We start from the raw sequence: 10,722 nt of genomic DNA on the forward strand, positions 1-10,722 counted from the left end.
TTGATACAGTGATTGCAACCAGAGGCCCTGGTGTTTCCATCTGTGGGACATGAGGTCCCTGTGAGTCAGCACCAACTCCCAGGCACCGAACAAGAATAGCAACGATATTTTCAGTATCCCACGGCACTAGAAACGGCAATAAGTACATTTGCACCCACTGTAACTTAGCCTGACACAAAGAAATTTTGTCAGTACATGGCTCTTCATCGTTCCTGGTGACAGCTGGGAGGAAGTCTTTAGAAATCTCTCTAGGAGGTGCAGTAGGATGTCAAAGCAATTGCAAGGACCAGAAGGACTCTGGAGGGTGCCAAACACACGGTTACAAGTTGTTTAATTTCTAACAAAGCAAATGAGGACAAGATGGTCAAGAGGGCTGCAGAGACCCACTCTGTTCCCTCCCCCTGGACGAAGCTGCCGGCTCTGCCCAAATGTAAAGAGACAGCCATTTATTTCCTCTTTAACTTCTTGCCACACCCACCACCAAGGGAAGAAAACATAGAAAAGTAATGATCTAGCCATGATAATATGTTTTTAATTTGTCCTTTTACATAAAACTAGAGCAAGTTTTATTCCAAGATTCTTCAACACCATGAGATTTATTTGATTACATGAAACTCGCCCCTCCCCATTTTATTTATTTATTTATAAATCATTTTATTAGGAGGTAATCCAGACATCTTGCTACTCCATGGTTCAATCACATAAGGAATGCTGTACAATTACTATTGAAATTATTAAGAAACAATCCTTTTTTAGAGTAAAACTTTTCCCCCTCATAGTAAGGGGGGAAGTAAAAAGAGGGGAGGTAATAATTGGAAATTACAAATTTAAGGAGCCCAGGCAACAGGTTGATTAAGAGGTTGGCTGCTAACCCAAACATCAGTGATTCAAACCCACCAGCCACTGTTGTTGTCAGATGCTGTTGAGTTAGTTTTGACCCATAGTGACCCTATGCACGACAGACAAGACACTGCACAGGCTGCTCCATCTTCACCACCGTTCCTTTGTCTGAGGCCATTGTTGCAGCCACTTTGTCAATCCATCTTGTCAAGGATCATCTTTTTCTATCCCCGTCTGATTCACCAAGCATGATGTCCTTTGATCTCTCTTGACAATATGTCGAAAGCATGTCAGATGAAGTCTTGCTTTCCTTGCCTCTAAGGAGCGCTCTGGCCATACTTCTTCCAAGACAGCTGTGTTGGTGTTTTGGCAGTCCCGAGTACTTTTAATATTCTTCTCAGTACCATAACTAAAATGAAGCAAGTCTTCCTCGGTCTTCTTTCTTCAATGTCCAACTTTCCTATGCATATAATGTGTAATGGAGAATACCATAGCTTGGGTCAGGCACACTGTGTTCAGCAGGGTTGACTATAGAAAAAAATCCAGAGACTCTCATATATGTGTAAGAGAGAGCTTTATATTAAAGAGCAATTGTATATTGAGAGAACATCTGAGCCCAGTCTGGATCAAGTCCATAAGTCCAATATTAGCCCATATGTCCGATACTAATCCATAAATTCCTCATCAGCCTCACACAGCACATGCAATCATGCCAAATGCAGGAAGATCACAGGCTGGCGGGTGAAAAGTCTTGTGGATCCAGTGGTGGTAGAAGCTTCTCAACACTGGTGCAGGCCTCTAGATGGCTCCTCCAGCTCTCTGAGTGTGTCTCCACAAGAAGCAGCAGAGAGAGAGTATGGCCCACCTCTAGGGAGAAAGAGAGCAAATTTCCAGAATCTTCATGAGAAGGTCACCCCCACCAAATGGCATGATCAGGCTGTGACCTGATCAATGAGCTAAATTCCACCCCTTTGTATCTAGTTGACATGAAATTATGTAACTACCACACACACCTTGGTCCTCAAAGTAACATCCCTTGTTTTGTTTTTTTAACATCCTTGTGCTTTTTGTTATTTGATCATTATACATTTGGAGTCCTAATGGTGCAAGACTGGTTAAGCTCTAGAGGGCTAACCAGAAGGGCAGTGGCTAGACCCCCTGAGCAGCTCTGTGGGAGAAAGATGTGCTAATTGACTTCCATAAAGATCGGGGGGTGGGGGTGGGGGTGAACCCCTCCAAATCACAGCAACCCCACAGGACAGCGTAGAACTGCCTGGTGATGTTTCCAAGGTTACAGTATTTAAGGAAGCAGACTGCCACATCTTTCTCCTCTGGAGAAGCCTGGAGGTTTCAACCACAACGTTAGAAACCCTCTGTCCTGTAGGGTTGGCTATGAGTAAGAATCAACTCCAACAGTCCCTGTGTCATTTTTGAAATGACAAATATCTATCCACCCTTTCTGCTCTGCCAGTAGCATTCGATCTGCTTTTCAAAATGCAAATAGACTTTTAAAAAATAGAGTGAGCTATGGATCATGGAAAAGTAAATTCTCTCAGCAGAGGTTGGCAGCAGTGCAATTCCTGATCAATAGTGTTGGAAAAAGAAACTTGCAGTCAACCAGACGTGCCCGAAACATGGCGAAGATGGTGATGGGTCCTGGGGACAGAGGGAGTATGCTTTTTAATTAATGTAGCCCATGCCTTCATTGGCTGTGCCAGGATTCAAAGTAGAACCAGGGAAGAACTCGGAGAAAGTAAACTATCTGGGTGATATTTTAAGTTCAAACGCAGACAGGAAATTCCACTGGCCTCTGGAGAGAGGACAAATGTCCTTAAGAGGCCTTCACTTCATCTTCCATTTGAATGAGCTCTGCATTGTTCAGACGTCATCCTGAAACACACACAAGGAATGTCAACACATTGTTAGTGCTAAACAATGTCCCGTCAGCTGGGACGGAAGACTTGGCAGATACTGCGTTGCAAAGGCTGTTGTTAGGTGCCGTCAGTTTGGATCCAACTCACAGTGACTCACGTACAACAGAACGAAACACTGCCCAGTCCTTAACCATCCCCACAATGATTGAGTTTGAGCCCAGCGTTTCAGCCACAGTATCAGTTCATCTCACTGCAGATCTTCTTTTCCACCAATCCTCTACCAAGCATGGTGGAAGCCCTGGTGACATAGGCTGCTGTGTGAGTCTGGGTTGACTAGAGAAAAAAATTCGTACATGTGTGTATAAGAGCTTTATATCAAAGGGTAATTGTATATTAAGAAAACATCCCAGCCCAGTCCAGATCAAGTCCATAACTCCAATATTAGCCCACATGTCCAATACCAGTTTATAAGCTCCTCTTCAGATTCACCCAACACATGCAGTGACACCAAATGCAGGAAGATGACAGGCCAGTGGGTGGAAAGTCTTGTGGATCCAATGGTGGTGGAGCATCTCAATGCAGGTGTGGGTCTCCATGTAGCTCCTCCAGTTCCAGGGCTCTCTCTCCATCAGCATAGCTCCATGTGGCTTGTCAACAGGAATGTCTCACAAGGAGAGTGTGTGTCCTTCCTCCAAGAAGGAAGACAAGAGTTCCCAGAATTCCCAGGCCATGCCCACACTGAGGCAACATTGGCTATGACCTGATGGACAGGCTAGGCTCCACCCCTTCCTCAAGTTGACAGTAGATTATGTAAAAGCCACAACTGCTAACCACAAGGCCAGCAGTTCAAAACCACCACCGACTCTGAGGGAGAAAGACGAAGCTTTCTACTCCCATCTTGGAAACTCACAGGGGCAGTACTACCTTGTCCTATAGGGTCACTATGAGTTGAGTCGGCATCCACTTGATGGCAGTGAATTTTTGTTTCTGTTTTGTTTGGGGCTACCAAGCAAGAAGGCCTTTCCCAAAGACCGTTTCCTCCTGACAACATGTTCAAAAGCTGTGAGACCTCTTCTTCCTGTCCTTGCCTCCAAGGAGTATTCTTTCTGTTCTTCCTTCAAGACCAATGTGTTCCTTCTTCTGTCTTGGTAGTTTCAAATTCTTTCCATCAAGGGCCCGTTCATTATTCTTCACCAACGCCATCATGCAAAGGTATCCATTTTCCGGTGGTCTTCCTTGTTCGCTGTCCAGTTCTCACACGCATTTGACACAGAAAATACCATGGCTTGGGTCACGTGCACAGTAGAGCTCAAAGGGAGAGTTTTGCTCTGTAGCACCTTGGAGAGATCTTGTGCAGCAGAAATAGCCAATGCAATGTGCCTTTTTGTCTCTTGGCTGTTGCTTCCATGAGGTTTGATTGGGGATCCAAGTATCGATTGGGATCCAAAGAAATCCTTGAGACAGAACACATAAAGATCAATACCCTAGTCATTAGTGAGCTGAAATGGAGTGAAATTGGCCATTTTGAATTAGAAAATCATATGATTTACTATGCTGGGAATAACACAATCCAGAAGAATGTCCTGGTATTCATTGTCAATAAATACATCATTCCTCTAGTTCCTGACTGCTTCCCCCACCCCCGCCGCCCCACCACCATGACCCAGTTCTACCTTACAAATCCGGCTAGATTGGAGAAAGAACACAAATTTGGTACAGATAAGAGCTCTCAACACATGGAATTCAGGACAGATAAACCCCTCAGGAACAGTAGTGGGAGTAGCGATATCATGAGGGTAGGGGGATGGCTAGGGAGGAAGAAAGAGGACCCCATTACGAGGTTGGATATATAGCATCCCCACCCAGAAGGGGATGAATAACAGAAATGTGGGTGAAGGGAGACAACGAATAATGTAAGATATGAAATAATAATAGTAATAATAATAATAATATATAATTGATCAAGGATTCACAAGGGTGAAAGGGTAGAGGAAGGAGGGGGGAAAAGAAGATCTGATACCAAGGGCTCAATAGAAAGTAAATGTTTAGAAAATAATGATGGCAACATATGTACAAATATGCTTGATACAATTGATGCATGGAGTGTTATAAGAGCTGTAAGAGTCCCTAATAAAATTATTTTTTTTAATCTTGAAGTACAATGCTGTCTATGATAGGATTATATTTACCTGCCTTCAAGGAAATCCAATCAATACAACTATTATTCAAATGTGTGCACCAACCACAAAAGCTAGTGAGGAAGATATTGACAAGGATTGCTGCACAAGACCTCTGTCGAATATTGGGAAGGAAGGGTATTACTTTGCAAACCTTCTGCTTAGCAAATGCAATCCACAGTACAAGGCCAAGTAAAATTCAGAAAGTAAGAGATGCAAGTAGCCTTTCAGGTTCCTTATAAGTCCCTGTCTGCCCCACGGAGGAGGAGCCCTGGTGGTGGAGGGAGTTGTGTGTGGGGCTGCTAACTAACTAACTGCAAGGTCAGTCGTTCGAAATCCCTAGCCACTCTGAGATAGAAAGACTGGGCTTTCTACTCCCATAAAGAGTTAGCCTTAGAAACTCATAGGGGCAGTCCTAACCTGCCCATGGGGTCGCTATGAGTTGGCATTGACTCAACAACAATGAGTTTTTTGGTTTTTGTCTGTCACCCCCCCCCACCCCCCCGCCACCTCCCAACTCAACCACCGAAGGTATTCCTTCTAATAAGTTCAGTGCAATAGTCTAAAGTCGGTTATTAAAATAAATATGCAGGTGATGGTGCAGGCTCCCACCCAGAACTGCAGGGGTACCTAATGAGAAAGAAGAGGCATAAACCAACCTTTATTTAGCTCTTCCTTCATGCTGGAATTGTGCGACATACTTTATTAAATACTCATGGCATTAAATAATATGAATATTACTATTTTTAATTTTTGCAGTTAAGAAAATGGAGATGCCGGGCTGAAGAATAACTTGTGCACGGCTGTATGCTGCTGTAGTTACATGCTGTCCAGTCAGCTCTGACTCATAGCAAGCCCAGGTGTGGCTAAGAAACCCTGCCTTTGAATCCAGATTCCAGTCCTGCCAGCTGGATTGCTAGCTATGCACCGCTGGATTGAGTCTGAGCACAGAGGCCCTCCAGGAGAGATGGAAGCCCCCTGCGGGCTTTCCTCACCGGCCATCTTCACAGAGGAAGGAGGACACTGTGTGCCCCTGTAGATTCAGGGCCTCAGAATCCCCTCTCCCATGGGCTCAGTAGAACCCGAATCAACACCATGCCAGCAGATTTGGTGTCGGGGTCTGGGAGAAAAACAAAAGGAACTGCGGCTTCACACAGCAAAGTGCTTCCATTTCCCAAATAAAATGTTGCACAAATAAACGTATGTTGAGAGAAAAACGTTCATCGGAATGATTGCATTAAAAAAAACAGGCAAGACTGCATACATTCTTTACTGATAGACACACATAGCCAAAAAATGGCATGTGTGCATAGTCAAATGTATGTACATACACGGAAATTTGTGTTGATACATGTAAATTCATAAACATATAAATCTCTCTCGCTCTCTCCCCCCACCTCCCCCACCACACCCCCCCGTGGTGCAAGTGGTTAAGTGCTCAACTACTAGCCGGAAAGTTGACACTTCAAACATAGCCAGAGCTAGCTCAGAAGACAGGTGCTTTGAAAGGTACATGGGGCTGGCCATGTGTCAGAATCGGCGGGAAGGCAAGATAAATGTACTGATGTTGCCAGTGGCCACTGGGTCTGCTCTGACTCATTGGGACCCCTGCACTGGGATCCCGTATGCTCAAATCCTTTGTGTGGTCCCTGGATACTTTTAGAGCCTTCCAACCTGGGGCTGGAACTTTGAGGACTAAGGTGCGCCTGTCCCAAGCCGTGCTATTTTCAATCACCTCCTATGCATGAGAAAGTTGGACACTGAGTAAGAGGGCCAAAGCATTGATGTATTTTCTTTTATTTTTTTTTTAAGTTTAGTCATTTTATTGGGGGCTCGTACAACTCTTATCACAATCAAAACATGCATCCAATGTGTCCTGCACATTTGTACTTTTGTTGGCATCATCATTCTCAAAACATTTGCTTTCTACTTGAGCCCTTGATATCAGCTCCTCATTGTTCCCCCTCCCTCATGAACCCTTGATAATTTATAAATTATTATTATTTTGTCATATCTCACACTGTCCAATGTCTCTCTTCAACCACTTTTCTATTGTCCGTCCCCCAGGGAGGAGGTTATATGTAGATACTTGTAATCAGTTCCCCCTTTCTACCCAACCCTCCCATCACCCTCCCAGTATCGCTACACTCACCACTGGTCCTGAAGGGATCATCCGCCCTGGATTCCTTGTGTTTCCAGTTCCTATCTGTACCAGTGTACATCCTCTGGTTTAGCCAGATTTGTAAGGTAGAATTGGGAGCACGATAGTGGGGGAGGAAGCATTTAAGAACTAGAGGAAAGTTGTATGTTTCATTGTTGCTACCCTGCACCCTGACTGACTCATCTCCTCCCAGCGACCCTTCCGCAAACTTTTTTTAAAAAACCCTATGTGACAGAATTCTGCTCCCACAGCTAACTGCACCCAACCGGTTTTGTTTGTTTGTTTATTTGCTTGTTTGTTTTTTACATCGCATAGCTTAAGGTGAGTGTAGCTCCAAGAAGAATGAAGAAAGCCCCGGGACCAGCCCTCAAATCCTACAAGGCATCTAGCCCCAAGCTCTCTCTCGCCCACTGGATGCTGAGCCAGGCTCATGGGCCCGTGTCTCACTGTGGCTCTCAGTGCCTGCTATCTCTTCCCAGCTCCCTCTTGAGCTCATACCCAAGGCCCATGGTTCCTTTATTGCTGTGAGTGAATTTGTACTTCCCTAAAACTAGCACCCTCATTGTGGCTTTGATGTCCGAGCACCCCTGACACCCTCCAAGCTGCTTCTCAGGATGCACTCCCTTCTCTAATGGCACTCTCACACCTGTTGCCTGCGAAGTCAGCCTCCGTTCACATTTAGCACATCCCTCTGCACCCAAGCAAACAAGCATCCTATATGCTAAGGGGGTTAGAGTCCTTTTCCCTCTTGGCGTACACCTCACTGAACTCAGCCCGTCTTGCAATCGTAAAGATCCAATGTCACTACACTGGTGGGAAATCCTCTGTAATCCCTCCATTCCCTTGCATTCCCTATGCTCCCCTGGTCACTGTTTGTTTTCTTTTCTTTTCTTTTTTTAATCATTTTATTAAGGGCTCATACAACTCTTATCACAATCCATACATACATCAATTGTGTCAAGCGCATTTGCACATTCATTGCATACATCAGTTGTGTCGAGCGCATTTGTACATTCATTGCCCTCATCATTCTCAAAACATTTTTCATTGTAGTGCTGGAGAAGGACACTAAAAGTTCCAGGAACGGCCAAAAGAACAAGGAGATCTGTCTTGGGAGATGTAGAGCCAGAATGCAGCTCCGAGGCAAGGATGGCGAGACTTCGTCGCAAGTATTTTGGACTTGTTATAAAGAGAGGACAGTGCCTGGAGAAAGACATCATAGCAGGGCAGGATCATGAGGAAGACCTTGACAAGATGGATTGACACAGGGGCTGCATCAATGGCCTCAAACGTAAGAAGGGTAGCACGGTTGGCACCGGACCAGGAAGTGTGTCATTCTGTTGTACACAGGGTCGCTTTGAGCTGCCACGGACTCAACAGCCCCTGACAACAAGCACCTGGGGTGCTCTCCCGCTAGCCCTCACCCAAACTCTATTCTGCTGTGAACGATAGGGTTTCCATTGGCTAATTTTTAGAAGTAGATCACCAGGCCTTTCTTCCTAGTCTTTCATATGCTGAAAGAACCACTAGTCCACCATTGGTGACCCTGCTGTTGTTTGAAATACTGGTGGCATACATTGGTGTCATGCAGGTGGTGCAGGGGATGCAGATCACACCAGGTGATGCTGTCTAAGAAGATGACACCCAAAAGACTATCTATAAAATGTTTGTATAGTGTTTCAGCCTTTGAGGGGATCCCACTCACAGGGACCTGCTCTGGCTCCCAAAACATTTTCTACTTTTTCATCCACTGAGTTCAATAATTCATTGCAATGGCCAATAATTCATTGCAGAACTCACAGATAATATTCATGATTAAAGGGTTTATTAGGGAAGATAACAGGTTGTAATGCAGATGAGAAATGCTCAGGATACAGAAGTCAGGACACGCTACAACGCTCCTTCAGGGCTGCTAATAAGTGTCCAAAGGGCATGCCACTCAACTCTAAGTCATAACCCAAAGGCATTCGGCTCTAGCTCCATGGGTCAGCAAACTCCCCCAGTTAAGTGCCTAGAGACACCCCACTCCAGTAAGCCTTAGCTGAAGGCACTCGGCTCCACTTCAGACCAGTCAGCTGAGCTCTCCCAGTTAAGTGCCCAGAGGCACCCCACTCCACAAGCCAGCCTCCTGCCTGAAAGCCTCGATCCCTCTGTTATGTGCTCTGGCTCCTGGTTCTGCTGCTTCTTCTCTGATGTTACAGCTGTCTCTGGATCCAGGAGATTCACTGCACCAGGACCTGAAGTCCAGACGAGGCACTCTACTCCTGGTTCTTGCTGGTTGTAAGATTCCCCCGCCTGCTTCTCATTTTATACAAGGCAGGATGGCAATCCCATGAATCCTACTATCAAGTTCTCACAAGTGACTATTTCCCTACCTTCTTACCCAGACCCAGGAAGGAGAGGTCATTTGGTGGGAGAGACTTAGAACAGCTGCATTAAATCCCTCCCTGGCTCTTCGCCAGCGTCTTCCCTGTTCCTCTGCTGCAGCAGCCATGAAGGTGGAGCTGTGCTGGTTCAGCGGGTACAGGATTTAGCCCAGACATGGGAGGCACTACACCAGGACCGCTGGAAAGGTTTTCCAATGTCTTAATGCAAAACGTGAATCAGCATTCCTTTCTGAGAGGCCCCTCAGCAGATAAAACTGCACTGTTCTCTAGAGAAGGAGCTCCAAAGGGGCATCTGAAGAAATTCAAAAGTAAAGAGCCCGCCTGCCGGACAGTCACCTTCCAGGGGGCCATCACCGGTGCAACTCTTGCTGGGAGAATGGCCAAGAGAAATCAGAAGCCTGAAGCTGGAAAGGCCCGATGAGAACAGACTCTCAGGGCTGCCAAGGAAGTGAAAAAGGCAACGCACGCATCTAAATGGCACGGCCGTGGCTGCGACCAAGGCCCCTACGGAGGCAGCACCCAAGCAAGAGGTTGTGAAGCCTGGGAAGGCTTCCGCTCCAGGGGTTGGCAGAAAACGCTAAGTCGGCAGATGAGACTTTCAAATAAAGATGCAACTGTAACTCAAAACCAAAACAAAACAAAACAAAAAAACGTCTTGCCCCTGCAGGACCCTGTGTGTGCGGGGCAGAATGCTCTTTGGGGTTTTCAGGCTGGGAGCAGCCTGACATCTCTTCCAAGGCGTCTCTGAATAGGTTTGAGCCAACAACCTTTGGCTAGGAGTGGAGAGCTTGACCCTTTCGTCCTCCCAGGGAGTCCCTGTCTTGGCCTAGATGGCGGTCCAATGGCCATTCAGCTCACTTTGTTGTTGAAACAAATCCGTCTATATTCTGTCCGTGCCACAGTGTTAAAAATTACAATTAAAAACAGTCCCAGTAAATGCAAGTCAGTGGTGCCATTTCTGGTCGGTGCCCAGGTTCTCACGGGCGCCTCGCATGGGCTGACCATCTTATTCTGGACTATTATCTGTGAGAGAGCCTGCATTAGTGGGCATGGAAATCCGATGCTACTTACAATATATAGATCCTGTCGTCCGGGAGGAGTTTAGAGCCAGCAAGATAATTGAGACGGAGATTCCTGGAACCTCAGGACGGCAGCCAGGAGCTGAGTGGTCCTCGGCCTCCCACTTGGGCCTCCCACCTGGTGGCACACTCCAAGGACAGCGAGGTCAGCCGGCAAGCCGGCAGGATAGACACCGAGACCTGATGGAGTGTGTGTAACACCCC

This window comes from Echinops telfairi, unplaced genomic scaffold (genome assembly GCF_000313985.2).
Source record: "Echinops telfairi isolate 266 unplaced genomic scaffold, ASM31398v2 ScPeMD7_7469;HRSCAF=8507_1, whole genome shotgun sequence".
In the NCBI taxonomy this organism is placed as follows: Eukaryota; Metazoa; Chordata; class Mammalia; order Afrosoricida; family Tenrecidae; genus Echinops; species Echinops telfairi.